This window comes from Balaenoptera physalus (assembly GCF_965194825.1).
Source record: "Balaenoptera physalus genome assembly, chromosome: 5".
NCBI classification, from domain to species: Eukaryota; Metazoa; Chordata; class Mammalia; order Artiodactyla; family Balaenopteridae; genus Balaenoptera; species Balaenoptera physalus.
The window spans coordinates 49,057,985-49,085,913 of record NC_138884.1 but is presented as its reverse complement, the minus strand read 5'-3'; the positions used below and the strand labels follow the sequence as shown (position 1 = coordinate 49,085,913).

The 27,929-nt window shown below is 36.4% G+C and overlaps 1 protein-coding gene across 3 annotated transcripts in view; it reads left to right on the top strand.

Annotated features, from left to right (window-relative positions):
* Positions 1–27,929, top strand: part of WDFY3 (WD repeat and FYVE domain containing 3) — a 270,532-nt gene that overhangs the window by 57,699 nt on the left and 184,904 nt on the right. The gene's annotated exons all lie outside the window — the stretch shown is intronic.

Genomic DNA, 27,929 nt, shown 5'->3' with positions numbered 1-27,929 from the left:
CCAAGCATTTTACTAGGTGCTGGGTATGTACTGGTGAATAGAATAGACATATTTTTCCTACTTGGAGTTCATCTTTTGGAGAGCAGATAATAGATAAATAGATATCTATGGAGGAAATAAAGAAAGCAAAGTGACAGAGGACTATGGGAAGACAGATACTTCCACATTGTTAGAAAAAGATTGTCAGGGGAAGTGACCTTGAAGGTGAAAACTGAAGGAGTTATCCTTGCCAGGAGCTTTAGCGCCCTGCAGTGTGAACTGTTGGTGTATGAGGAGTTGAAAGGATGCCTGGAGATGTCCGGGGGGGAAAGTGGAGTGAAGTTTGAGAGGTAGAAAGCGATCATATTATCTAGTTTAAGAGTCCATGATAAGCAATATGGATTTTATTCAGCATATTGAAAACCATTGAAGGATTTTGAAGTTATGATTTGTGCTAACCCCCTCGCCCCCCCAAAGAAAGACTTTTTGCCTGCAAAAAAAGAGAAAAGAGAGGAAGTGGGAAAATGGTAAGGAGGTCATTATATTGATAGTAGTCCACATGAACAATGATGGAGGTTTGTTCTAGAGTGATGGGAGAGAAGAGGATGGGTTTGAGGTCTAGTTTGTAGGTAGAACCAATGGGACTTAACATGGATCGTGAGGGAGAAGGAAAGTAAGGACAATACTCAGGTTTTTGGCTTGAGCAGACCAGTGAATGGTAATATCCTTAAATGAGATTGGAGCTCAGTGAGAAGGAAAATTGGGTTTATTTTTGACAATGTTAATTTTGTGATGTCTGCAAGTCATTTGGTAGACATGTCAGATGGCAGACAGTTATGCAGTCCTGGAGCTCAGAGGTTCGAGAGGAGATATACAGATGGTATTTAAAGTTGTGGAATGGTTGAGATCCTTTCTAGGGAGGGAATGCCCTAGGAACTCCAGCTTTTAGAATTTGCATGTGTGGGCAACACTCTTGCTTTATTTTGTGAAACAACAAAAGACAAAACTACAGCACAGAAAATTTGGTTTATTTCTATCTAATATATATTGAAGATATGTATGCTTTCTTTGCTTCAATTTGACAGTAGTGTAGTATATGAGAAAAAAGTTTAAAGCTCCACCCAGCCACTTGTTGAATGAATAACTAAGCCATTTACTAGCTGTATGACTTTGGAATTTTACCTGTCTGAGCCTCAGCTTCCTTATCTGCTAAAGGAAGTAAGAGGAGAGTTATTTTGAAGATTAAATGAATTAATTTATCCAAAGCATCTAGGACAGTGTCTGGTACATAGTAAATACTCAATATTCTTTATTTTCCCTTTCCTTGCTTTTGTTTATATGTGTGTCTGTGAGCAGGCGAGCCACTCTGAAACAGGTGTTGTATTTAATGCCATTCCCCCTGTTCTCATACAGTGTTAGAGAGAAAGGTAGATATAGACATGTGACACATAAATATATGGGTGTGTAGCATAGTTTCTTAAATATCTGAAAACTATTCTTTGCTAAATGTTCATACACTGTTTTTGTCCTGCTTTTCTTAGACTGTCATAACTCTGCTGCCTTCAAAGAAGGTTATCTCTTAAATAATGAAATACTAAGATAAAGGTTTGTTTTGAAATATGAAGTCTAATGAGTATGAGAATGAATTAAAACAGTATTATAAAAATTTTCACTCTTATGTATTAAAGCTTTGTAATTATTAACATCGAGTTCTCAATTGCATATTAAATTGTTCATTGTCAGATATAAAATTGGATAATCTAATACTTTGAAGGCAAAAATAAAGTGTTAAATTTGAATCTATGAGGTCTGCTTCTAATTCATCCTTTCCCTCCCTCCCTCCTTCCTGCTCTCCTTGTCTTTTCCCTTTCTCTCCCTCCCTCCTTCCAGGTAAAAGCAGTGACTCAAACTCTCTTCATGTATGCTCTGCTATGGAAAATTCTCTAGAGGTGTCCTTTTGCTTTGAAATGTGATCATGTGTTTAATATCAAAAGGAAAACATGTATTCCATATGTGCTATTTCAGTTTTCTGTCACCTAAATGTACCCAATACAGCTACCAATGTTTTGGAAAGACCAGCATGCATTGTACAGTGGGGCTTACAGTAGACCTCCTTATCTAGTGCCCTACATGTGGGACAGCCTGCAAAACCTTAGTCTTTTGTTCTTTATTAATATTTCTCGGTACTTATAGGTATTGGCACAGTATTACAGAGAAACCCCTTGTGCCTTCAAGTACCCTGTGATAAGAAATCCCGTTTAGTAGATTTATCACAACCTTATTACCTTTCATTTATGAATTTAAGTCATTGTAGAATGATGTACTATATTTCATCAATTCTAAGATACACTTTTTTCTCATTTGCAGAATTTTGAAACTAGAATCATCTTACAGTAGATATAATAGGAAGTTATGTTTTTTTTTTTAAATTGGCAGTGTTTTTTCTTGGTGGTACATAAAATAACAATAGTCTTATAATTGATGGTAACTTGGATTTGATGAAATTTGGTATCCCTTCAACTGCAAGTCTCTAGCCATAGAATGCATTTGATATTAATTAATGCTTATGTAAAGTAAGAATCAATTTTTTAAGATCAGATCATGTTTTCTACATTTGTTTCCTACTTGATTTGTTGAGTATAACACAAGAGATCAGCAAACTTTTTCTGTAAAAGGCCACAATGTAAATATATTAGGCTTTGTGGGCCATACCGTCCCTGTTGCAGCTCTTCAACTCTGCTGTTCAACAAAAGCAGCTTTAGACAATACATATGAAAATAGTTACGTTGCAATAAAACTTTATTTACAAAAACAGGCTGTGGGCCAAATTTGGCCCATGAGCTGTAGTTTGCCAGTCCATAGCAGAACATTGTAACGATCAAACAACTTCTCGAACGTTCACTCCCCAAAATACGACTTCTGGATCATCTTTGAGCCTTTGCGCGTGTATTCTATACCTAAAATTTTCTTTTTGTTTCTTCTGGTTGTTTGATCTCTTCCATCTGTCTGTGTCTAAATCAGGGTCATCATACTTAGGTTCATGAACCAGTAGATATTTTGTTTTTGTCCATGTGAGTGATCTTTGGTTCAGATTTGTTACCCACTCTAACAAATGATTTGCCAGTTTGTGCAGTGAAAAGCTATTAACAGATTAATGAGTCAGAGATTTTTAAATACTGTGCCTGAGAATAATAGTTTATTTTAATTCAGTCCTCTTCCTTGCTTGTCAGAGTTGGTATCAGAAAGTCAGCTGCATTTGGATCCATGCTAATAAAGTTGAATCTGAGCGGTAACCTAATGAAGTTGAATATGAGAGGTAGCATAATAAAGTCATTAAGAGTACTAACTCTGGAGCCAGACAGCCTGATTAAATCTAGGCTCTACCACTTACTGGTCTTGTGACCTTGGGCTACGTACTTAACCTCTCTATGCCTCAGTTTCCTCTTCTTTAAAATGAGGATAATAACAGTACTTATAGGGTTGTTTTGAATATTAAATGAGTGCCTAGAACTTAACTGTCATAAATAAATAGGATTTTAAGCATAAGATATATGATCTTTAGAAATAATTCCATTACTATTGAATTTGTCAGAATATTTGCAATTTAAAATGATAAAATAAAAGGAGCTCATAATGAGCAGTATTTTCTCCTTTTTTCCATGAACATATTTTAACTATCAGTGTTTTCTCCGTGTTTACCTCCATGGCAACATCCAGTATCTGGCTCTCAGTGAATGTTAATTAAATGAATGGGAATTTGTGTTTTTGTTTCAAGGTGCTGTTTTTCCAATTATTTTCCTAACTTTTATAAGACCCATCTTTTGTCTGATTTGGAGAGAGTAGTCTCTTGCTTTTTGAAAAACATGTTTTATATTTCACTATAATCTAAAAATCTGTGAATTGTTCTTAAGGCATTTCTGTAAGCCATTATTTCCCTCAGTTTCAATGCCTCCTGGTGATATTTCTGATAGAGACTGCTATAACTATATACAAATATATTTAACTTTTGTTTGATCTCAGAATAGGCTGGGTTAATAACTGACATATTAAAATGGCTATGAAAAAAAGACTGACTAGTTCATTATATAGCAATCTTGGCTTCAGTTTTTCTTATGCCATAACTTGTGAGATATAAATTTATTTCAGTTTTTAGTAATAAGAAAATGCCTTTTCCATAATATTTCTATGCCTACCTGTATTTTCTTTATATAACTACCATTAGATTTAACCATATAAAATTGCTGGTACTCTACCGTTTCTGACCTAACAAAAATCACATTTTACATAACTCAACCTAATAGAAAGCAAGATTTTTTTTCTAAAAGTCTTATGCTGTTTGTAGTTTCATTTGATTTCAGCAATTTGTGACTTTCATTCATTTAACAACATAATAAACATTTTTCATCTTTAACTTTTGATAATACACACCTTCCAGGAGCCTTTGAGAACTATATATAAGTGGTTAGTTAGAAGCTATATGTTAAGCTTTTAATGTTCTGGCATCACGTAAAAGGCTTAACGCACATTATCTCTGATCCTGACCATAGACCTGAAAGAGGAATTAATGTAAATGGCAGAGCTAGGATTTGAATTCATTCTAATGACCTAGTCTTGGAAGTTACGTAGTGTTAACTCCCAGCATCCTGTTTGTTAGGAGTCCCCATTCAGGAGGAAGGGAGATAGGCTCCTGTTTTTGAAGGTATCTAAGAATTTGTTGACATTTTAAAGTCACCACAAAAAGCTAGAGACTTCTGAATGTGTTTTCTGTCATGATGAAAAATTTTTCTTCTCTTTGATGTCGATGTAAATGATTTACAATTAGTGGTCATTCCTGAGTCCTTTGTCTTCCAGATTTTAACTTGAGACATGGTCTGTTAATTATACACAATGGAAGCAATCAATTTGAATGTTCTTACTGGTACAGGGATCTTAATCTTCCAGTTTTTCATGTTTGATTTTTTTAACCTATTTTATTGGATTTACAAAATATATAACTAATTTAAAAGTTGTTTTTATTATTGAGTCTGTGAAAGAACTAATTCCCATACCTCTGTTTTCCCTGAAAATTATTTTGTATTTGCCAGATTTATCTTTTGATTAAATGTGGTTGGCAGTTAGTTTACACACTGCTCATGGGCAGTCTGCAGGTCTGGCTGCCGAAAAGAAAGTTAGAGACCTTGTACAGAACTAAAACATACATGGTAGAATCTTTCGATGTGTGTATGGAATAAGATGTCAGATTTTCTAGACAGCTTGGAGGTGATGAGTGTGGTAAAAGGGCTGACAACTATGATATAAAACATACCTGTATATTTATGGCTAAATCTGGAGAGCAGAATGGGGGTATTCTGAGATAACTTGGATTGCAGTATTTCTTCATGTAATATGTCATATTTGACAGGGGAAGTATTGCATTGAGGGTTTTATGTTCACCCTCAGATATCACCTGTCAAACTGTGTGCACAAAAATCACAGAGAGTATTTCTCTGTGATGCAATGCTTCATAGTGATTCAATGATAAAAACCAGGAATAAAACCCAAGAGTGTAGCGACCTAGACCACACTTGCTGATCTGATCTTTCTTGGTAAACTCTCATTCTTTGGCCTGAATTTTTGGAGTCTGTTTCCTTATTAGTTTATTGTTTTTCTTTAACCTAACATACTGTTTTATAAAATTTTTATTTTTCTAATTATTACACAGTAAAATTTATCTTTCTTTGGAGTACAGCTCTATGAACTTTGATACACAGATTAGTGTAACCTCTACCACAATACAGACATAGAACACTTTTATCACCCCTAAAATTTCCTTGTCCTATCTGTTTATACACTTTTCTCTCCACCTCTGGCCCCTGGCAACCACTAATATGTCTTCATCAATAAAGTTTTCTCTTTTTAAAAATATCATATAAATGGAATCATGCAGTGTGTAACCTTTTGAGACTGTTTTCTTTCTTGCCTTTGAGAATCATTCAAGTTATTGTGTGTATCAAGTTTATTCACTTTTACTGTTGAGTTACGTGTGTGCCACAGTTTGTATATCCACTAACTGGTTGAAGGACATTTGGGTTGTTTCCGTTTTTCTGGCCATAATGAATAGAGCTGCTATAAACTTTGTGTATAGGTTTTATGTGATCATAAGTTATACAGATCAGCAGACTTTTTCTGTAAAGGACTAGATAGGCTGTATTTTAGGCCATATGATCTCTGTTGCAGGTGCTATGCTCTTGTAGGATGAAAACAGCCATACACAATACAAAAAAGAATGGATGTGGCTGTGTTCCAGTAAGACTTGATTTACAAAACAGGTATCGCACATGGCCATAATTTTCCAACCCCTGTTCTATGGTAAATGTCTAAGAACAGGATTGCCAGCTACATGATCAATATATTTAACTTGATAAGAACCTGCTGGTTTATTGATTTTTTAAAATACTTAGTTTAATAATATTTGAATTATGGAATTTTAATGAACTCAGACCTTATAGTTCACACATCAGGCCTATATAATTTATGGTAAGACAGACTTTGGTCTTGTCTTACATTGAGACTCTTTTTTGCCTTCTACTTTTATTCATGTTCATGTGAGGTCTTTTGCTTAGAGGAATCTTGTCTTCCCAGATAAAGTACATACCCAAATTTCAGTAATTTTTATTTGACTTACTTAAGATATGATGAGATATTGCAGGGAGGTTTTTTTTTTCAGGGATTTATTAAGAACAGAGAATCATAGTGAGAGCTGCTAGATTTTAAAATCAATCAAACAATTGACTTTTTTCCTATAAATTGAGTGTGACTGAATAGACAGCCATCACACCATGGCATACAGTCTCTTTAAGTGTGTTTGTTCATTTTTTCAATTTCAAACCCAGATTGTTTATCCATAATGGGAGTTAATCTGGGAGTTCATTGTCTTTATTTTGTGAAGTTCCTGATGACAAATTAGGTATTAAATCTTAGGTTTATGCTCATGCCTTGGAGTTCTTCTAAGGAACAGCATTCTACAGTTGCTAGTGGAAAGCTGTTGTTTCTGTTTGTTTTGTCTGTGGGATGCGGAATTAGCTTTCCATTAGTAGTATTTTGTTGTGATTCCCATTGCCACAAAGCAGGGGTGTGGGGTTAAAAGGAAGGCAAAGAATCTTGGATATACCACCAGCTAATTAAATTGGAGATGGTGAATAAAGCAAAGGAGGTGTATCTTTCTGGTTATGGTTTACGATTAGTTATGCTCTTCTGAAAAAGCAGTGAAGCCCCAGGACCATGACAACATCAAAGAGGTAGGAGAACATTTGGTACTAATCATAGTCCTACTTGTTTTGATGTGATGGGTGAAAGGTTATGTCCGTGGGTGGGAAGTGCTACTGTTTATATATGCTTTTTTTATAAGAGGTAACTGTTATAAAGTTTGGCTAGTGACCGCCATATTGGACATCACAGGCTTAAGCTCTTCCATGTCCCCTAGGTTAGAATCCCTATAAAAGAGATGTTGAGTATGCAACTTCTTGGGGGTCTCATTTGTTCACTTCACTGCTGATTTTTTGCAGTCAAGCAGTGATCATTGTCTCTGGCTGTTCGGTTGTTAAATTTTAATATAAGTTTGGTTGTCTCTAAGTGTGAAACTTCTTTGTAAATCAGGGAGATTTAAATGCATTCCCACCTTTTGACCCTGTTTCTTCCATAACGCAGTTACTTGGAGCGGGTTTTTACTGGGCTGTTAGGCTTGTCCAGAGAACGTGAGGTGATGCTCTACTGGGTGCTGCACTGTGAGATTTCCCATCTCACTTTGTCCTGTATGAGGAACACTGATGATTTAGTGCCACCTTTGCCCAAGAGTTTTGTTTTGTTTCGTTTTTTTAATTTTTATTGTTTTTTTATTGGTTGAGTTGGGTCTCTGTTGCTGCGCACGGGCTTTCTCTAGTTGTGGCGAGCGGAGGCTACTCTTCGTTGTGGTGAGCGGGCTTCTCATGGCGGTGGCTTCTCTTGCCGTGGAGCACGGGCACTAGGTGCACGGGCTTCAGTAGTTGTGGCTCGCGGGCTCTAGAGCACAGGCTCAGTAGTTGTGGCGCACGGGCTTAGTTGCTCCGCGGCATGTGGGATCTTCCCAGACCAGGGCTTGAACCCGTGTCCCCTGCATTGGCAGGCGGATTCTTAACCACTGCACCACCAGGGAAGCCCTGCCCAAGAATTTTAAAAGTACATTTCCCATACTAGAACAATATTTAGTAACAAGATAAAAAGGTTAAGGGTGCCTTCCATTAAATCTGATCTTACGTTTCTATTCTCAACCCTGGGTGCATGTTAGAATCAACTGGGGAACCTGTGAAGGCAATGCCTGGGCTCCAGCCCCAGAGATTTTGATTTGAATGGGAATCAGAATCTTTTTTCAAGGCCCTTAGTTGATTCTGATTGATTCTGATTGAATCAGGTTGAATCAGATTTGAATCAGATTTTCAACCAGGTTGAAAATCCCTCATGTATAAGGTCCAACCAGGTTGAAAATCCCTCATGTATAAGATAATTAATGGACCTGGGCTAGCCATGTCTAGTAAAATATTCTGAATTAGAGACTAATTCATAATCTTTCCCCGCCCCTCTTTCCAGTTGGAGCCCAGATTTCAAGTCTTGAGTTAAAAATACCGTCAGGGAAATGGGCCTTATTGTGCTCACACATTCAGAAGCTGTTATCCAAGGAATCCCCTGAAGGTCACTGTATGGGAAGAGAATTTAGTGGGGTTTTGTTTTTAATCTTTACTACCATTAAGTTTATTGGCAAATTAAGATTGCACACTACTTGTGAGTAGAAATGCCTTTTTTAATTGACTAGATTTTTAGTGCTATCATTATAAATTTGATTAATATAATACCATGTTTAGGAAATACAAATGTATCTTCGCATATTGTTTATTTTTAATAGGCTATTTAAATAAGCATACATAGAATATCTATCTATCTATCTTTATGCTTATACACATGTAACATAGCTTTGCAAAGATATTCAAGAGATGAAAAACAATGATCGATTCTGGGAAGGCCAACTAGGGCCCAGTGGTGGAATACTTACTTTTACTGTATCTCCTTCTTTGCAGTATTTATTTTAACCCAGACATATATTAAATTTCAGAAAATCTTTTTCAATAGATAGAAATGCTTTTTTAAAAAAAGTTTTACAAATATGCTTATAGTTTTTTCTATTTGGAAAATAGAAAATAACATCACAGTCATTTAAATTGAAGATCTCTGCTTATTATTTGGTACATTACCTCTTGTTTTGGATGTGTTATTTAGGTATATATCTGCTTTTTCCTCTCCTGAGCCCACGTCCTGGGTTTTTATTTTGCTTTACATTTTCTCATGGCTCTTTTATTTCACCATAGCTAAATTTGTCTCTTTTTATCTGTCCTATTAGTTCTTATTACTTTACTCTGTTTCCTTACTTAGTCGATGACACTACCATTCTTCCAGTACCTCAGGCTAGAAATCTTATTCTTCTTTGTCTGTTCTGTTTGATCCCGAAAGACATCTCATTCCCAGATTGTTAATCCTGTGTTGGTGACATTTTCCCATACCATTGCTCCTCACCCCTACCTCCACTGCCACTGCTTTTATCACTGAGGGATAATTAAAATATTCATTTCACACTTCACACTATGCTTAGAAATATATTGCTCTCCTGCTTAATGGGCATTTATTGTTATCCTAGTACGAAAGGCCTTTTATGATCTGCCCATGTCTACCTATTCTATGCAAACCTCATCTCAGGCTTTTCCCCACATTCACCCTGTGCTCCAGCTCTGCTAACCTACTAGAAAGACACAGCAGCATGTCTTGTGCTTTCTCTTCAGTATACATATGGTCTGTTTGCCAGAAATAAGGTCGGGCCTATTTGTCAGCTGAATGAACGCCTATTCAGTTTCCAAAACAAAGTTCAAATGTCATTTTCTCTGTTGATCGTCCAATGCTTCTTCCTTTGTGTTCTCATAGCATCTTGTTTACTTATTGTTTGTTATAGTAGTTATCACATTACTTCTGTATCTTTAACTTAACTGTGAGACCCTAGAGGGTAGAACATGGTCTGTTTATCTTTCTGTTACTAACACTTAGCAGAGTACTCGGATGTAAGAAGTGTTAGAAATGAACAAGGAAATAAAAGTTAACACATACAAAATTTTGTACTGTTTATAATCACTTGAACTCACTAATTCAATGTTTTTAATAACTTAGTAAGAGCTAAACTAAACTTTACATTTATGAAGAAAGGATTTATTTACTAAGTCGAATAACTGAGATTGAGGAAGCTGTTTACCCGTTTAAAAGAGCTGACATTTTTAAAGTACCTTTAGATGAGTCAGAAGAATACTTTTTATGCAAATCGATTTATGGTAAGTACAAGACATTTTGACGATTATTTAAATCAGAAGCCAAAGTAAGCTTTTATTAACATAACCGGACCTTATATTCTTGAAAGTAATAATGCTATATTTACTTAACTTATATTCTGTTGTTTCAACGTTTACTTATTCTCTTTTCACTGCATATTCATTTGGATATCGATACCCATTTATTTGCCTTTTATCATTTCTTAGCTTGAATATAAGTATCATAGTAGAAATTTACTATAATTCACAATTTTATATTTGTTTAGATACTTTAGTATATATTTAAAGTTGATTTTGTGCTAATTTTTTTGAACAAGAGTTATCAGTTTATAGATCTTGGTGGTTTATAATTTCTCAGATTTTCAAATAGGAAAATCTACTGACTGAAATAGAAAATGTAGGAATTGAGAAATTTAAGTTCTGCCCATCTATAGATGTACTACTCTAATGGATGTTTAAATTTATCAGTGGTAGATAAGATAAAGGATTTCCACTTAAAGATAAATGAGTGAAAGCATTTGTATTCTGTTCTGCTTCCTAATGCTAACTGGACATAACTAAAAGGATGAAGACTAGGGAAGAAATCTTTTAACTTTAGTGAAATGAGTAGAAAGCCACAATCCCAATCCTCAGACTACAAGAAGATCTGTAATCTTTGGAGCAAATTGAGGAAGTGTGCAAACATCTTAAACGTGGCACAGAGCTCTCCCAAAGTCGATGGCATAGGGGCTACAGAGTGGCAGGCTTGGTGAGGCTGCAGGAAAAGACACAGATGTACTTTTTATGCAGAAAACAGTGGGAAGACACAGCAGAGTGGAGGAGACAGTGTACAGAGCTGTCGCCTTGGTATCAGTTGATTCAGAGTGGGTGAAGAGAAGTAAACACTGAATCACAGTGCAGACAATCGACAGCTTAACACTTTCCCCCCCCTCTCTCTGCTTTAGCCTTACTGGCTTCATTACAGTTATCCAACCATGCTAAGCACGTTCTTCCATCCAGCCTTTGATTTTGCTTGTCCCTCAGCCTGGAAAATTCTTCCCCTAGAAATCCTTATGGATTACTCTCTCATTCATTCAAGTTTCTGTTCTGGTGTTAACGCCTTAGAAAAGCATTCCTTGACATGCAGACTCAAACAAGCAACCTGGGAATGTTCTATTTTCAAAGCTTACTTAGTTTTTCTTCATAGCCATTACCATCAGACATATATTGGTTTATTTTTTTCCCTCCTTCACTAGAATCTGAGCTCCCAAAGGACACATGCTTATTACTATGCCTATATTCCCCCTCTGTATTCTGAGGACTTAGAACACTGCCTGACACACGGTGGTTGCTTAATAAATGAACACACAGGTCTTCCAGTAGGCAACAGTATGTACCCTGTACAAACTGGGGAATCCCACGTTGAGAGACTTAAAGGACATCATCACCCAATAGCAATAATTGGTCCCTATTTTGATCCTGATTCATATAAAATAACTATAAAGAATGACATTTATAAAGTAATTGAACATTTAAACACTGGATACTTGATATTAAAGAATATATAGTAGCAGTATGGATCAGTCAGGATTTAGTTGCAGAGAACAGAATCCATTCTAGCCAGTTTAAGCAGAAAGATACTTATTACAGGGTATTCGTGGTTTATGAAGGGATAGAAAGGGCTGAAGAAACAGATTTTAGGCTCATGGTTGACCTTTTATAAACACCTCCTAGTGCTATACCACAGAGCTGGGCCTTCAGGGGAGCTGCTGCTTTCTCTATGGATCAGGATACGGTTGCAAGGGTTAGCAAACTGTGGCCAACAGGCAAAATCTGGCTTCAACAATTTATGTGTGTCCCTCCAGTTAAGAACGACTTTTGCATTTTTTAAATGGTTGAAAAAATCAAAAGAAGAATAATAGGGTTTTAAAAAAATGATTATTGAGGTATAATTGACATCCAACATTTTATTAGTTTTAGGTGTATAGAATGACTCAGTATTTGTATATATTACAAAATGATCATTACAAAAAGTCTAGTTAACATCTATCACCATGCATAGTTGTATTTGTTTTTCTTATGATGAGAACTTTAAAGATTTACTTTCTTAGCAACTTTCAAATACATAATACAGTATTATTAACTATAGTTGCCATGCTGTTCATTACATCCTCATGACTTAACCATTTTATAACTGGAAGTTTGTATCTTTTGACTCCCTTCACCCATTTGCCCATTCCCCCCCCACTGGCCCACCTCTGGCAGCCACCAGTCTGTTCTCTGTACCCATGAGCTTGGTTTTGTTTTTTAGATTCCACATATAAGTGAGATCCTATGGCATTTGTCTTTCTCTGTCTGACTTATTTCACCTAGCATATGCCCTTAAGGCCCACCCATGTTGTCACAAATGGCAAGATTTCCTTCTCTTTTTTTCATGGCTGAATAATATTTCATTGTGTATATTTACACATTTTCTTCATCCATTCATTTCTCAGTGGACACTTTGGTTGTTTCCATATCTTGGTTGTTGTATATAATGGTGCAGTGAACATGGGGGTACATATATCTTTAGTTAGTGTTAGCTGGTGTTAGTGTTTAGTTAGTGTTAGCGTTTAGTTAGTGTTTTAATTTTCTTCAGATAAATACCCAGGAGTGGAATTGCTGGATCATACGGTAGCTCTATTTTAAATTTTTTGAGGAACCTCCATACTGTTTCCATAGTGGCTATACCAACTTACATTCCCACCAACAGTACACAAGGGTTGAATGTTTTGTGGCACCTAAAAATTCTATGAAATTCAAATTTCAGTATCCATACATAAAATTTTATTAGAACACAGCCATACTTTTTAATTTACCTGTTGTGTATGGTTGCTTTCACACTTCAATGGCAACGGAAAACACATGGCAAAATATTTATTATCTAGCCCTTAAAAAAAAAGTTTGCTAACCCCTGCTCTAGAATACACACATTACTGTGGGCAGCCAAATGTTTGTGTCACACCCTGCCTCTCAGCAAACAGGAGGGTAATTACTGAATACTGAAATCCCTATAGCTTAAAAATGTAAATGTCATCCAGAGTGTGGTTTCTCCTTCACTTCTGCCTTTCAGAATTTGGGCAAGTAGGTTTGATTGGCTGAACCTAAGTGGCAGCAAGAACCTATTTGCATATGAGTCTGTAGAAACCCTGCTCTTTGCTTTACAGCTTCTATAATGTAGACATTCTGCCTAATTCAGTTCTCAATGCCTTTACAGAAGTTACAACCTCTTGCTTCGTTTCTTCAGTAAAAGACTAATAGACTTCATCCTCTTTTTTTTGGTGTAATATGGATTCATACTTAATGCAAAAGGCCTGTGATGTTCAACACTGTATAATTTATTACTTTCTTGGACAAAAAACTGTAGAAATATTAGTATTGATATTATATACATTTATGTTTTATGAGGAACATATGCATAAGCTTCAAGCAAAATATTTATATCAGAATAAAAATTTAGTCTTAGCAACCTCACAAGGAATAGACTTTGCCTTTAAAGTAGCAGAGGATGCTAAATCAGGTCAATCAGATAAGGATTCAGGGAAACATTTCCTATGAGAGTATTTTGGTGAAATAATATTTTTAATTTAGATCCTTAGTCATAATCTTGTAACTCTTTGAGGTTAAGTCTAAATATTTTCAATGGTAGGCTTTGGAAAAAAATTAAATAGAAGGACAAAGTCAGAGTTTAAAGAGAAAAAGAAGAGACATAATGAAGTAAATAAAATATGAGCTTCTAAAGTGCTAGTGAGGCCTAAGCACAGTAGTGTGCTGATAAATGTTTAACAACCGGCTGTTCAGGAAAAGACCCCAAGGAACCCCCATTTTTAGTGTTTGCTGATTTCTTTGATATAAATGTTCTCCCCATGGCTGGTTTCAGGCTATTAAGGTTTGACAACTGGCTGTCTACAATTTCTGAAAATTTGGCCATCAGCTTTCACGAGCTCGTATGAGCTGGCTCCACCACACCACTTAGCTTAGCCTAAGACCAAGGTAAGGAACAGTAGAGGCTGGAAGAGTTGGCATTTACATTTATAGTGAATATGCAGGGAAAATAGTCCATGAAACCTGAATTTCTCTTTACATCAAAAGCAATCATTTTATAAGGATAATATAAAAGTATATTATTTTATTCATAGAAGAATAAGATGAATAGTTTCTGTCGATGTTGGAGTAAATTTTTTCTAAGGTTATTATCTCATATTATTTTTCTTTAATGGAAAAAATTGCTCAGAACATGTTAAAGTACATACATAATACATTGTTATATTTAATGGCTGGTAATATATTTTTATTTGTAATTTTACTTCGAGGAGTTCTGCCAGGAAATTATTTCCTTACTATTTCTAAATATTGTTCCATATTTGGGGTTATGTGGTTGAGTGCATGGTGTGCGGATTGGGAAAGACTTGAACCAGAGAGAACAGGAGGGACTTCGCTAGTGGTCCAAGTGGTAAAGAATCCTTCCGCGATGCAGGGGACGTGGGTTCCATCCCTGGTTGGGGAACTAAGATCCCACATGCCACAGGGCAACTAAGCCTGTGCACCACAACTGCTGAGCCCACGCGCCTCCACTAGAGAGCCCGCGTGCTGCAAGCTACAGAGCCCACACGCTCTGGAGCCCACACGCCACAACTACAGAGCCCATGCGCCCTGGAGCCTGCACGGCACAACTAGAGAGAAGCCCACGCTCCGCAACAGAGATCCTGTATGCCGGAGCGAAGACCCGGCGCAGCCAAAAAATAAATAAATAAATAAGTAAAATAAATATTAAAAAAAAGAGAGAGAACAGAAAATTCAAAGGAAAAGAAAATATAGTTAGGTGTATATAACATTCCCTTGATCTGTCAGATGTGTGTCGAGATACTAAGAACTCTCCGCCAGGATATTACGCATGAATCATATTTCTTGTTGCCAGTCTGGTTACACCCTCCGTGGGAGATACACAGAGTAAACATGGGTTTTGTGTGTTTTTTTTGTTAACTTCTTGGGGACAAAAATACTTGGGTTAATTTTGTCCAAATGTTTTTAGAGAAGAACAAATAGTACTATCATTGCTAGGAATAGTTAGAAAATAAAATCACAGTTGCTTTCATAAATAAAAATATTTCATAAAGACAAAGAGACAGCTTCCAGTTAATAGGAAGAGCACTGGTCTTCAAGTTCCGTGTCTTGAATTCAAATTTCACGTAATGCTAGTTATTGGATTTTTTGGCAAGTTGCTTTCACCTCTCTGAACTTCAGTTTCTTAATGTATAAAGTAGGCATTGTACCACTTGTGGTAGGGAATAAATGAATACATTTCTGTGAAAATAACTAGCATTGTACTTGGGTATGGATCTTAACTCTGTATTTCCTAGACAAAAACTGACACAGAAGCAAGAAACAAGACTTCCTTAGGGATTAACTCCAGCCCTGGCTGCTAATTGCTGATGCTGTCCCTTTAGACTCTTAAAATGATTCAAGGGCAGACGGCTGGTGTTTTCCACTTGGAAAAACTGATTACAAATCACGTATAGAAAAGTTTGCGTGTGAAGAGTTAACATACAGAAAACAAAGCTGCAAAAACCTGATTGTCTAGAATAGCCTGTGGATGGGCAGTGAAGTCTATTTGTTTTCTTCTGCTGTTGAAAATCTTCAAAAAATGTGCTTAATCTTCCCTGATACTCTTCCTCCCCACAGCCCGGCTACTCTGCAGCTAGATTAGGTTTCCCTGCTATACTTTCTTTCCCCTAGTGTCTTATACTTCCGTGGTATAACATGCAACACCTATATCACACCATAGACTTTAAGCTCCATGAAATCAGATATCCTAAAAGAGTTGTCATTTCGTAACAAATGGTAAATGTTACATTTGCTAGTTGTTGTTGGTATTCACCACTATATCCCAAGGATCCACCTAGAGCAACAGTGGCTGACATTTTACACTTTACTCTTGATTCAGAATATTATAGTGCAGAAGTCATCATCCTCAACCATAATTCCATAGAAAGAATGGCAGATTATGCCAAAGTTGTAATGACTCCAAAATACTAATTGAAAGTTGCTTTCTTTTATTAAAACCATATCTCAGCTATCGAATACTACAGTACCATCCCCATTGGTATTCTCAATATGATTTCCTGTTGATGAAAACCATGGGTAGGCTTCTCTGAGGATTGGAAGAAGCTCAGATTTATTTTGTTTTTAAAAACTGCACAATTTATTTTGACATAATAAAGAACCCAGTTTTATTTCCCCTTTTTCTCTCCGATAGTGGAAATCTTCCTGGATCTGAGGGAAGTTGACTGGTTTGGCTCTTCCCTCTCTGAGTCAGGTCCTGTTTCCTTATAGCTTATGATAGGTGGCAAGTTATCACTGGCCAACCAAGAGAGTTATTCCCTCCTCCCCAAGATGATGGACGTGTCGATCCCGACTTTATTTTGTTTATACCATTCTAACAGTCACGAATGTTAAAACAAAACAAAACAAAAAAACAAAAAAACAGGAAACTTTTAGCCAAATATTCCTACAGATACCAGTTTTTTTCTTGTTGCTTATGGAGCAGATAAAGTTTCCTTTAAGGAAATTTTTTAATGTCAGAGGAATAAAAAGGCTAAATTGAGGAAATCGCTTTAGAAAAAAAAACCTACTTGTATCTGATTTAAATATCGTTTCATTGAGAGTCATTCAAGAAATGAAAAATTTGTTATTTAAGTAATTTTAGTTGTCTAATATAAATACATAGTTCTTATATAAAACAGTGATTTGTTGGGCTTAGTTTAACTAAATTCAAAAGTACCGGAAGGTAATTAATTATTTCCTTTAACGAGCCGCACATTTAGTGAGGGACAGGCACAGCCCTTCTGAAGCATTTGGTGGTGTCAATCATTCGTGCGTGTTCTTGAAAAATACTTGTTTTGAGTGTATGTATATCTAGTATTCAAGAACTGGTATGTAATATATATTTCATCCAATTTCTTAGTTCCTTTCACTCATCATTATGTTTTTCAGATGCATTCGTGTGAAATATATACTTTTAAATGAATATGAATGATTGTACATCAACCCAGTTTTACTTACTCAGTTTGTTAGTGATGGGCAGTGATATGGACCTCCAAATAGCCTACAAGTCCCCAGTCACCACAAATAACAGTTCGGTATACATCCATTTACAAGTTCTCACCCTTAAGAATTTCTTTGGGATATATGCTGAGGAGCAGAATGCAATACTGAGTAATACACACTGCCCTTTAGATCCTCTGTCTGTTTTCCATCAGTCATATATGTGGGTCCTGTCCACATCTCCAAGAACACAAGGCATTTTCCAGCTTTCTGCTTGTTGCTAATCTAATAGGTATAAAGCGGCCTTTCCTTATTTTATTCTGCATTTCTTTGATTATCAAGTAAGTTAAAATATCTCTTGCTACGTTTGATGGCCTTCCATTTTGCTTGTTCATATCTTTTTAAATTGAGATTGCTATATTTTTCTTGTTGATTTGGGAATTCCTTGTAAATTCTAAGTTATAATCCCTTTAGTTTTAGACATTTCAAATATCTTCTCCCATTGTGTTATCTCTCTTTTTGCTTGGTTCACAATGTTCTTTACTGAGCCAAAGTATTTAATTTTGATGTAATCACATTCATTTTATTTTTGCTTATGGCATGCAGCTCTGAAGTTATGCTTAAGAAAGTTTTACATGATTCATAAAGATATCCTTATATATTTTCTTCTCTTAACTTTGTAGTTTTACCCACCTTTGTGTATGGCTGTAGGTGTGAGTCTAATTTATTTTATTCTAAGAGTTTGTCACTTTCCCAATCCATCTGCATAACAATCACACCCTTTTCCTGTGACCTTTATCGTGTATTAGGTTCCCAGTACATATAAGGATCTGTTTCCGAGCTCTCTCATCTGTACTTTGGTTTGTTTGTTCTTATGTCAATCAGCCACTGGTTTTATTACCATGGTTTGGTAGAGGACTGTCTTTGAAATTTAAAATTATATGATTTAATTTTCAAGCTTCATGAAGTTTCAGCAAGTTTCACTGTTACCTCTTACCTTCTTTAAAGACATTTATGTTATGTTTAACAATCTAATTAGTAACTGTTATGATCCTTGAAACGTGTATTGGAAATTCTTGATCAATTTCTTTAAATATTATTGTATTCCAATTCAAAAACTACTTAAAAAATATAATTAAATATAATTGTTTCATGGGTCTCTTTTTTTCCCATTTTGTTTAAAGTGTTAAATTTTGCTTTTTAGGAACAATCAATTTGAAATTAAATGAGTTGTTATCTGAAGTTTGAGAGTATATTAAATGGTATAAAAAATTTTTAATCATTCAAAAATTAAAAATAAGTGATGTTTTTTAAAAACCTGGATATATAATAGCAAGTTTCACTGTAGGAATAGTTACTTTGAAAAACCAGTCCAAATATTTTAAGTAATCAAAGTTGGTGTAGCTCTCAGTATTTTTGAATGAATTAATATATGTTCTACTAGGAACATAAATGTATGCATAAACGAAAATGTCTTGGGATGACTCAGTTTTTTTTTAAAATAAATTTATTTTTATTTATTTATTTTTGGCTGCCTTGGGTCTTCGTTGCTGTGTGTGGGCTTCCTCTAGTTGTGGGCTTCCTCTAGTTGCGGCCAGCGGGGGCTACTCTTTGTTGCGGTGTGCGGGCTTCTCACTGCGGTGGCTTCTTTTGTTGTGGAGCACAGGCTCTAGGCACGCGGGCTTCAGTAGTTGTGGTACTCGGGCTCTAGAGCGCAGGCTCAGTAGTTGTGGCACACGGGCTTAGTTGCTCCGTGGCATGTGGGATCTTCCTGGACCAGGGCTCGAACCCATGTCCCCTGCATTGGCAGGCGGATTCTTAACCACTGCACCACCAGGGAAGCCCCTGATGACTCAGTTTTGACCATAGGATAACTTTCCTGAATGTAATTTCAAAAAGAAAAATAAATATGAAAAATAATCTATCTTTTCTTGAATCTCAAGTCTTTGCCTGTTGCTGTTCCCTACCTAGTAAATTTTGCTTAAAACCAATTGTAATTTTTAGAATGTCTTATGTACTTTGTAGGTGGAAGGTGGTTAACAAAATGAAACTCTGTACCCTTTATTTATTGAAAATTTTATTTCTTATAGCTTACATTTTCTGTTTTAGCAACTCTTCTGTTTAGGCTTTTGGATTCAAAAGCCCAGACATTGGAGATAAGATAACTAGATGATGTATTTAATTTTAACCTCCAGTGCTAAACCTGCTAGCAAATATCAAAACTAGGAGATTTTAGTTGTAAGGTCTTTACCCTTGTCCCCCAGCTCTAGTTGAGTTGTTAATTGTGAAATATAAAAGGAGCAGAATGAGAAGAATAGCTAGTGTGCTTGATCCTCCAGTTCTGAAAGAAAAATCAGTGCTTTTTAAATTGTTCCCCCAAATAATGAGAGTTAGGCTTTATTATAGAATGTTTAAAATACATAAACAAACCTAGGAAATAGCCATCTCCCCAGTGTCAGGGGGTCAGTTCATTCAAGGTAGTATTTTATGTATTTTATTACATGGCATTCCTTCTAACAGGAAGATGAGACTCCTATAAGAAAAATATGGTGAACTGGGTTGTACTATGCAAGGTTATTCACTTTAGTAACTTGACTTCCCAAGAATGACAGTATATTTTAAATATTATTGTTAATATTTCAGATGGATTTATAAAATCTATTAAATAACAAACTGATAAGAATAACATTTTTCCTCTCATTCTTCCCCAAAGGCATTTTTAAAAATAGGCTATATGTGAACAACAGTGAAATGATGTAATTGGGACATGGCTATTTGTGGTAATCATTCTTATGTTTTGCTCTGGTGGAAGAATAGAGAAACATAGCTTTCTTATTCTTTTCTCCCCTCCTTTCTTTTCAGCCTCTTCAGTCTTCAACCCCCATCCTTCAACCCCTTTAGTGAGAATGCACCTGTACCCCTTAGCCATGGGACATTTTTGTATTTCATTTGTAGAAGATCTAATGCCAGAATTATAAGGAAGCAATAAACACTGATTAGCAAAGGGTTATATCTGGTAACACATAATTTTTTTGTCCTTAAGATTTTTTTTTTTTTAAAGTTTAATTTTTATTTATTTATTGATGGCTGTGTTGGGTCTTCATTTCTGTACGAGGGCTTTCTCTAGTTGTGGCAAGTGGGGGCCACTCTTCATCGCGGTGCGCGGGCCTCTCATTATCGTGGCCTCTCTTGTCGCGGAGCACAGGCTCCAGACGCGCAGGCTCAGTAATTGTGGCTCACGGGCCCAGTTGCTCCGTGGCATGTGAGATCCTCCCAGACCAGGGCTCGAACTCGTGTCCCCTGCGTTGGCAGGCAGATTCTCAACCACTGCGCCACCAGGGAAGCCCTGTCCTTAAGATTTATATCAGTACCACCTTTGATATTTTAAAGTATGTTCTTTAAAGATTTCATAAGTTTCCTAATTGTTTTCATTCATATACCTCTATTAAGTGAATAAAGAGTGTTTAAAATAATTATGATAGAGGAGTTTCTGGAAAAGTTAACAAATAAGGTGTCAGCAGGAAGATTTCCTGCCTCACTCCATCCATCCAACTATTCACCCAGCCATCCATAATACATTTATTAATTATCTTCAGTGTTTCAGGTACTGTGGCAAATACTAAAAAGTTGAATATAAAAAACACAGGTCACTGACCTCACACTAGGTTCATTTTCAAGGAATGGTGGAAAGGCTTCCTGTTCACTGGAAATACCCTCCATGAATCCTAGGATGTTTTTACTGTACCTGGGGTAGGTTGAGAAATACCCTTATAGGGGGTCAGACTAGGTTATTGGCTGTTGACTGTTAGCATAACCCTTGTGGAGAGGCTTGATGTGGATATTAAATGCATGTTTTTCTAGGGGATGAGAATGAGTATTTGTGGATTTGGGGTGGGTCAGACATACACACAGGGTAAATGAACAAACATCCTTACAACAAGGAGCAAAGAGCAGACAGAAAATTGTGTATTGTGTATTGATTTCCATTTCCTTTGATGAGGTTATGCAGCCTTTGAAATATTTGTGGTCATTCATTTTACCCTTTTTGTGAAATGCCTATTTGTCTTTTGTCCATTTTTGTATTGGATGGTTTGCCTTTCTCTCATTGATTTGTAGCTATTCTTTACATATTTTGGATCTAATGCTTTTTTGTTATTTATAGGTGTTGCAAATATTTTGTTCCCAATTTGTGGCTTGTGTTTTCTGTTAATTTTTCATGTACAGAAGTTTTTAGTTTTGATAAGGTCGTGTGTGTTTGTGTGTGTAGTTCTTTTTTTTTAAGACATTCTTCCTTACCCTGAGATTATAAAGATATTTTCCAACATTTTCTTCTAAATGTTTAAAAAGTTTTGTTTTTCAAATTAATGTCTTAATTGCTTTGGTGGCAAGGACATGGCGAATATAAGCTACTGAAAGCAGAGCTACGTGGCTGGGGCAGAGAGAGATTCAGGTGGGATGGGGAGTGCGTTGATAAATATTTCTTTGAATCAGTGATCAAGTTGCTACTATAGAGTTAGGTTTAAATTGTTTTAGAATTAAATAAGGTCCTGAACTATTCATGATAGGTTGCCAGGCAGTAAAAAAAATCTGAGTAGGCCATTTCCGGAAGAGGAAAGACCATGTGGGAAAAGCAACAAGGGTTTGAAATTGCATGGCCTGTTCAGGGAACAGCAGTTAGGTGATGTGGTGTGAGCCGAGGCTGAGAGGAGGGATATTGCAGAAGATAGAGCTTCAAAATTATATGGACAACAGATTTTGAGGAGCCTTTTATACCTTGCAAAGGGTTTTGACTCTATCTCATTGTAGGCGATTGTGTCTTTTTAAAAATTAATTAATTAATTTATTTATTTTTGGCTACGTTGGGTCTTTGTTGCTGCACGCGGGCTTTCTTTAGTTGCGGCGAGCGGGGGCTACTCTTCGTTGCGGTGCGCGGGCTTCTCCCCGCGGTGGCTTCTCTTGCTGCGGAGCACGGGCTCTAGGCATGCGGGCTTCGGTAGTTGTGGCGCATGGGCTCTAGAGCGCAGGCTCAGTAGTTGTGGCCCACTGGCTTAGTTGCTCCGCGGCATGTGGGATCTTCTCGGACCAGGGCTCGAACCCGTGTCCCTTGCATTGGCAGGCGGATTCTCAGTGGCTGCGCCACCAGGGAAGCCACGGATTGTGTCATTGTTAAGGAAAGTTATATACTGATCTGTTTGGAATTTTAGAAGAAATACAGCCACGCCATGGAGGTGGTTAGAAACGGGAGTTGGTACTCCCACAGCAACTTGCATACAGTAGGCAGACACTTAAGAAATTAAATTTCAACAATGCACTGCTCAGTAACTATTTAGAATTTTTTCCCCATAATCAGCTTCAGAGTCTGCGATGCATTCTTTTGATTATTAGTGGTGAATTTTCAGTCTTTTTGAAAGGATTTGATATTTAGTAATCTGCAGAAGTTATTTGGGGGAAATTTGGAAACTAAGACAAATGAGCAAGCTGGGTAATTCCACTTTTGGTAAAACATGATATATGATGACACTAAGTTTTAGATACAGCTTATAAAATGATGTGAAAGCAATCTTTTTTTTTTTTTTAAACATCTTTATTGGAGTATAATTGCTTTACAATGGTGTGTTAGTTTCTGCTTTATAACAAAGTGAATCAGTTATACATATACATATGTTCCCATATCTCTTCCCTCTTGCATCTCCCTCCCTCCCACCCTCCCTGTCCCACCCCTCTAGGTGGTCACAAAGCACAGAGCTGATCTCCCTGTGCTACGCGCCTGCTTCCCACTAGCTATCTATTTTACGTTTGGTAGTGTATATATGTCCATGCCACTCTCACTTTGTCACATCTTACCCGTCTCCCTCCCCATATCCTCAAGTCCATTCTCTAGTAGGTCTGTGTCTTTACTCCCGTCTTGCCAATAGGTTCTTCATGATCTTTTTTTCCCTTAGATTCCATATATATGTGTTAGCATACTGTATTTGTTTTTCTCTTTCTGACTTACTTTACTCTGTATGACAGACTAACTCCATCCACCTGACTACAAATAACTCCATTTCGTTTCATTTTATGGCTGAGTAATATTCCATTGTATATATGTGCCACATCTTCTTTATCCATTCATCCGATGATGGACATTTAGGTTGCTTCCATGTCCTGGCTATTGTAAATACAGCTGCAATGAACATTTTGGTACATGACTCTTTGAATTATGGTTTTCTCAGCGTATATGCCCAGTAGTGGGATTGCTGGGTCGTATGGTAGTTCTATTTTTGGTTTTTTAAGGAACCTCCATACTGTTCTCCATAGTAGCTGTATCAATTTACATTCCCACCAACAGTGCAAGAGGGTTCCCTTTTCTCCACACCCTCTCCAGCATTTATTGTTTCTAGATTTTTTGATGATGGCCATTCTGACCAGTGTGAGATGATATCTCATTGTAATTTTGATTTACATTTCTCTAATGATTAATGATGTTGAGCATTCGTTCATGTGTTTGTTGGCAATCTGTATATCTTCTTTGGAAAAATGTCTGTTTAGGTCTTCTGCCCATTTTTGGATTGGGTTGTTTGTTTTTTTGTTATTGAGCTGCATGATCTGCCTGTAAATTTTGGAGATTAATCCTTTGTCAGTTGCTTCATTTGCAAATATTTTCTCCAATTCTGAGGGTTGTCTTTTGGTCTTGTTTATGGTTTCCTTTGCTGTGCAAAAGCTTTTAAGTTTCATTAGGTCCCATTTGTTTATTTTTGTTTTTATTTCCATTTCTCTAGGAGGTGGGTCAAAAAGGATCTTGCTGTGATTTATGTCATAGAGTGTTCTGCTTATGTTTTCCTCTAAGAGTTTGATAGTGTCTGGCCTTACATTTAAGTCTTTAATCCATTTTCAGTTTATTTTTGTGTATGGTGTTAGGGAGTGTTCTAATTTCATACTTTTACATGTACCTGTCCAGTTTTCCCAGCACCACTTATTGAAGAGGCTGTCTTTTCTCCACTGTATATGCTTGCGTCCTTTATCAAAGATAAGGTCACCATATGTGCGTGGGTTTATCTCTGGGCTTTTTATCCTGTTCCATTGATCTATGTTTCTGTTTTTGTACCAGTACCATACTGTCTTGATTACTGTAGCTTTGTAGTATAGTCTGAAGTCAGGGAGCCTGATTCCTCCAACTCCATTTTTCGTTCTCAAGATTGCTTTGGCTATTCGGGGTCTTTTGTGTTTCCATACAAATTGTGAAATTTTTTGTTCTAGTTTTGTGAAAAATGCCAGTGGTAGTTTGATAGGGATTGCATTGAATCTGTAGATTGCTTTGGGTAGTAGAGTCATTTTCACAATGTTGATTCTTCCAATCCAAGAACATGGTATATCTCTCCATCTATTTGTATCATCTTTAATTTCTTTCATCAGTGTCCTATAGTTTTCTGCATACAGGTCTTTTGTCTCCTTAGGTAGGTTTATTCCTAGATATTTTATTCTTTTCGTTGCAATGGTAAATGGGAGTGTTTTCTTAATTTCACTTTCAGATTTTTCATCATTAGTGTATAGGAATGCAAGAGATTTCTCTGCATTAATTTTGTATCCTGCTACTTTACCAAATTCATTGATAAGCTCTAGGAGTTTTCTGGTAGCATCTTTAGGATTCTCTATGTATAGCATCATGTCATCTGCAAACAGTGACAGCTTTACTTCTTCTTTTCCGATTTGGATTCCTTTTATTTCTTTTTCTTCTCTGGTTGCTGTGGCTAAAACTTCCAAAACTATGTTGAATAATAGTGGTGAGAGTGGGCAACCTTGTCTTGTTCCTGATCTTTGTGGAAATGGTTTCAGTTTTTCACCATTGAGGATGATGTTGGCTGTGGGTTTGTCATACATGGCCTTTATTATGTTGAGGAAAGTTCCCTCTATGCCTACTTTCTGCAGGGCTTTTATCATAAATGGGTGTTGAATTTTGTCAGAAGCTTTCTCTGCATCTATTGAGCTGATCATATGGTTTTTCTCCTTCAATTTGTTAATATGGTGTATCACGTTGATTGATTTGCGTATATTGAAGAATCCTTGCATTCCTGGAATAAACCCCAGTTGATCATGGTGTATGATCCTTTTAATGTGCTGTCAGATTCTGTTTGCTAGTATTTTGTTGAGGATTTTTGCATCTATGTTCATCAGTGATATTGGCCTGTAGTTTTCTTTCTTTGTGACATCTTTGTCTGGTTTTGGTATCAGGGTGATGGTGGCCTTGTAGAATGAGTTGGGGAGTGTTCCTCCCTCTGCAATATTTTGGAAGAGTTTGAGAAGGATAGGTGTTAGCTCTTCTCTACATGTTTGATAGAATTCGCCTGTGAAGCCATCTGGTCCTGGGCTTTTGTTTGTTGGAAGGTTTTTAATCACAGTTTCAATTTCAGTGCTTGTGATTGCTCTGTTCATATTTTCTATTGCTTCCTGGTTCAGTCTCGGCAGGTTGTGCATTTCTAAGAATTTGTCCATTTCTTCCAAGTTGTCCATTTTATTGGCATAGAGTTGCTTGTAGTAATCTCTCATGATCATTTGTATTTCTGCCGTGTCAGTTGTTACTTCTCCTTTTTCATTTCTAATTCTATTGATTTGAGTCTTCTCCCTTTTTTTCTTGATGAGTCTGGCTAATGGTTTATCAATTTTATTTATCTTTTCAAAGAACCAGCTTTTAGTTTTATTTATCTTTGCTATTGTCTCCTTCATTTCTGTTTCATTTATTTCTGATCTGATCTTTATGATTTCTTTCCTTCTGCTAGCTTTGGGGGTTTTTTGCTCTTCTTTCTCTAATTGCTTTAGGTGCAAGGTTAGGTTGTTTATTCGAGATGTTTCCTGTTTCTTGAGGTAGGCTTGTATTGCTATAAACTTCCCTCTTAGCACTGCTTTTGCTGCATCCCATAGGTTTTGGGTCATTGTGTCTCCATTGTCATTTGTTTCTAGGTATTTTTTGATTTCTCCTTTGATTTCTTCAGTGATCACTTCGTTATTAAGTAGTGTATTGTGTAGCCTCCATGTGTTTGTATTTTTTACAGATCTTTTCCTGTAATTGATATCTAGTCTCATAGCGTTGTGGTCGGAAAAGATACTTGATACGATTTCAATTTTCTTAAATTTACCAAGGCTTGATTTGTGACCCAAGATATGATCTATCCTGGAGAATGTTCCATGAGCACTTGAGAAAAATGTGTATTCTGTTGTTTTTGGGTGGAATGTCCTATAAATATCCATTAAGTCCATCTTGTTTAATGTATCATTTAAAGATTGTGTTTCCTTATTTATTTTCATTTTGGATAATCTATCCATTGGTGAAAGTGGGGTGTTAAAGTCCCCTACTATGATTGTGTTACTGTTGATTTCCCCTTTTATGGCTGTTAGCATTTGCCTTATGTATTGAGGTGCTCCTATGCTGGGTGCATAGATATTTACAATTGTTATATCTTCTTCTTGGATTGATCCCTTGATCATTATATAGTGTCCTTCTTTGTCTCTTGTAATAGTCTTTATTTTAAAGTCTATTTTGTCTGATATGAGAATTGCTACTCCAGCTTTCTTTTGATTTCCATTTGCATGGAATATCTTTTTCCATCCCCTCACTTTCAGTCTGTATGTGTCCCTAGGTCTGAAGTGGGTCTCTTGTAGACAGCATATATACGGGTCTTGTTTTTGTATCCATTCAGCCAGTCTATGTCTTTTGGTGGGAGCATTTAAGCCATTAACATTTAAGGTAATTATCGATATGTATGTTCCTATTCCCATTTTCTTAAATATTTTGGGTTTGTTATTGTAGGTGTTTTCCTTCTCTTGTGTTTCCTTCCTAGAGAAGTTCCTTTGGCATTTATTGTAAAGCTGGTTTGGTTGTGCTGAACTCTCTCAGCTTTTGCTTGTCTGTAAACGTTTTAATTTCTCCATCAAATCTGAATGAGATCCTTGTTGGGTAGAGTAATCTTGGTTGTAGGTTTTTCTCCTTCATCACTTTAAATATGTCCTGCCACTCCCTTGTGGCTTGCAGAGTTTCTGCTGAAAGATCAGCTGTTAACCTTATGGGGATTCCCTTGTGTGTTATTTGATGGTAGTCTTTAAAGAGGAATTTTTAAAAGTATTTTGAACCATGTCAGCATCATTATGTGAATATAACCTTCTAAGATAACTAATGGGTAGGGCAAAATTTATCTGAATGTATAAATGTTAATGTTTTTATAAATATAAAAGTATAGGAATTCACAGCTTAAACCCTCATTAACAGTATTATTTTTGTTGATATCATTGTTTTATTTTTTCTTTCATTTGTGAGGTTTTACTAATACAATTCTGCATAATCTTTTGCATTTGTCATTTTCCTTTCATTGCTTTCAGACCACAGCATATATTCCAACTCATTCCGTGATGATTTGTTATAAATACTGGGGAGCTGACTACTTCTTTTGGATATTCCTTTGTTGTTGATGCACCAATTCCCTGTGGAGGATTCTACTTATTGCCTTTTGTTTTATCGTCCTCTGCTTACCAACCAAACCT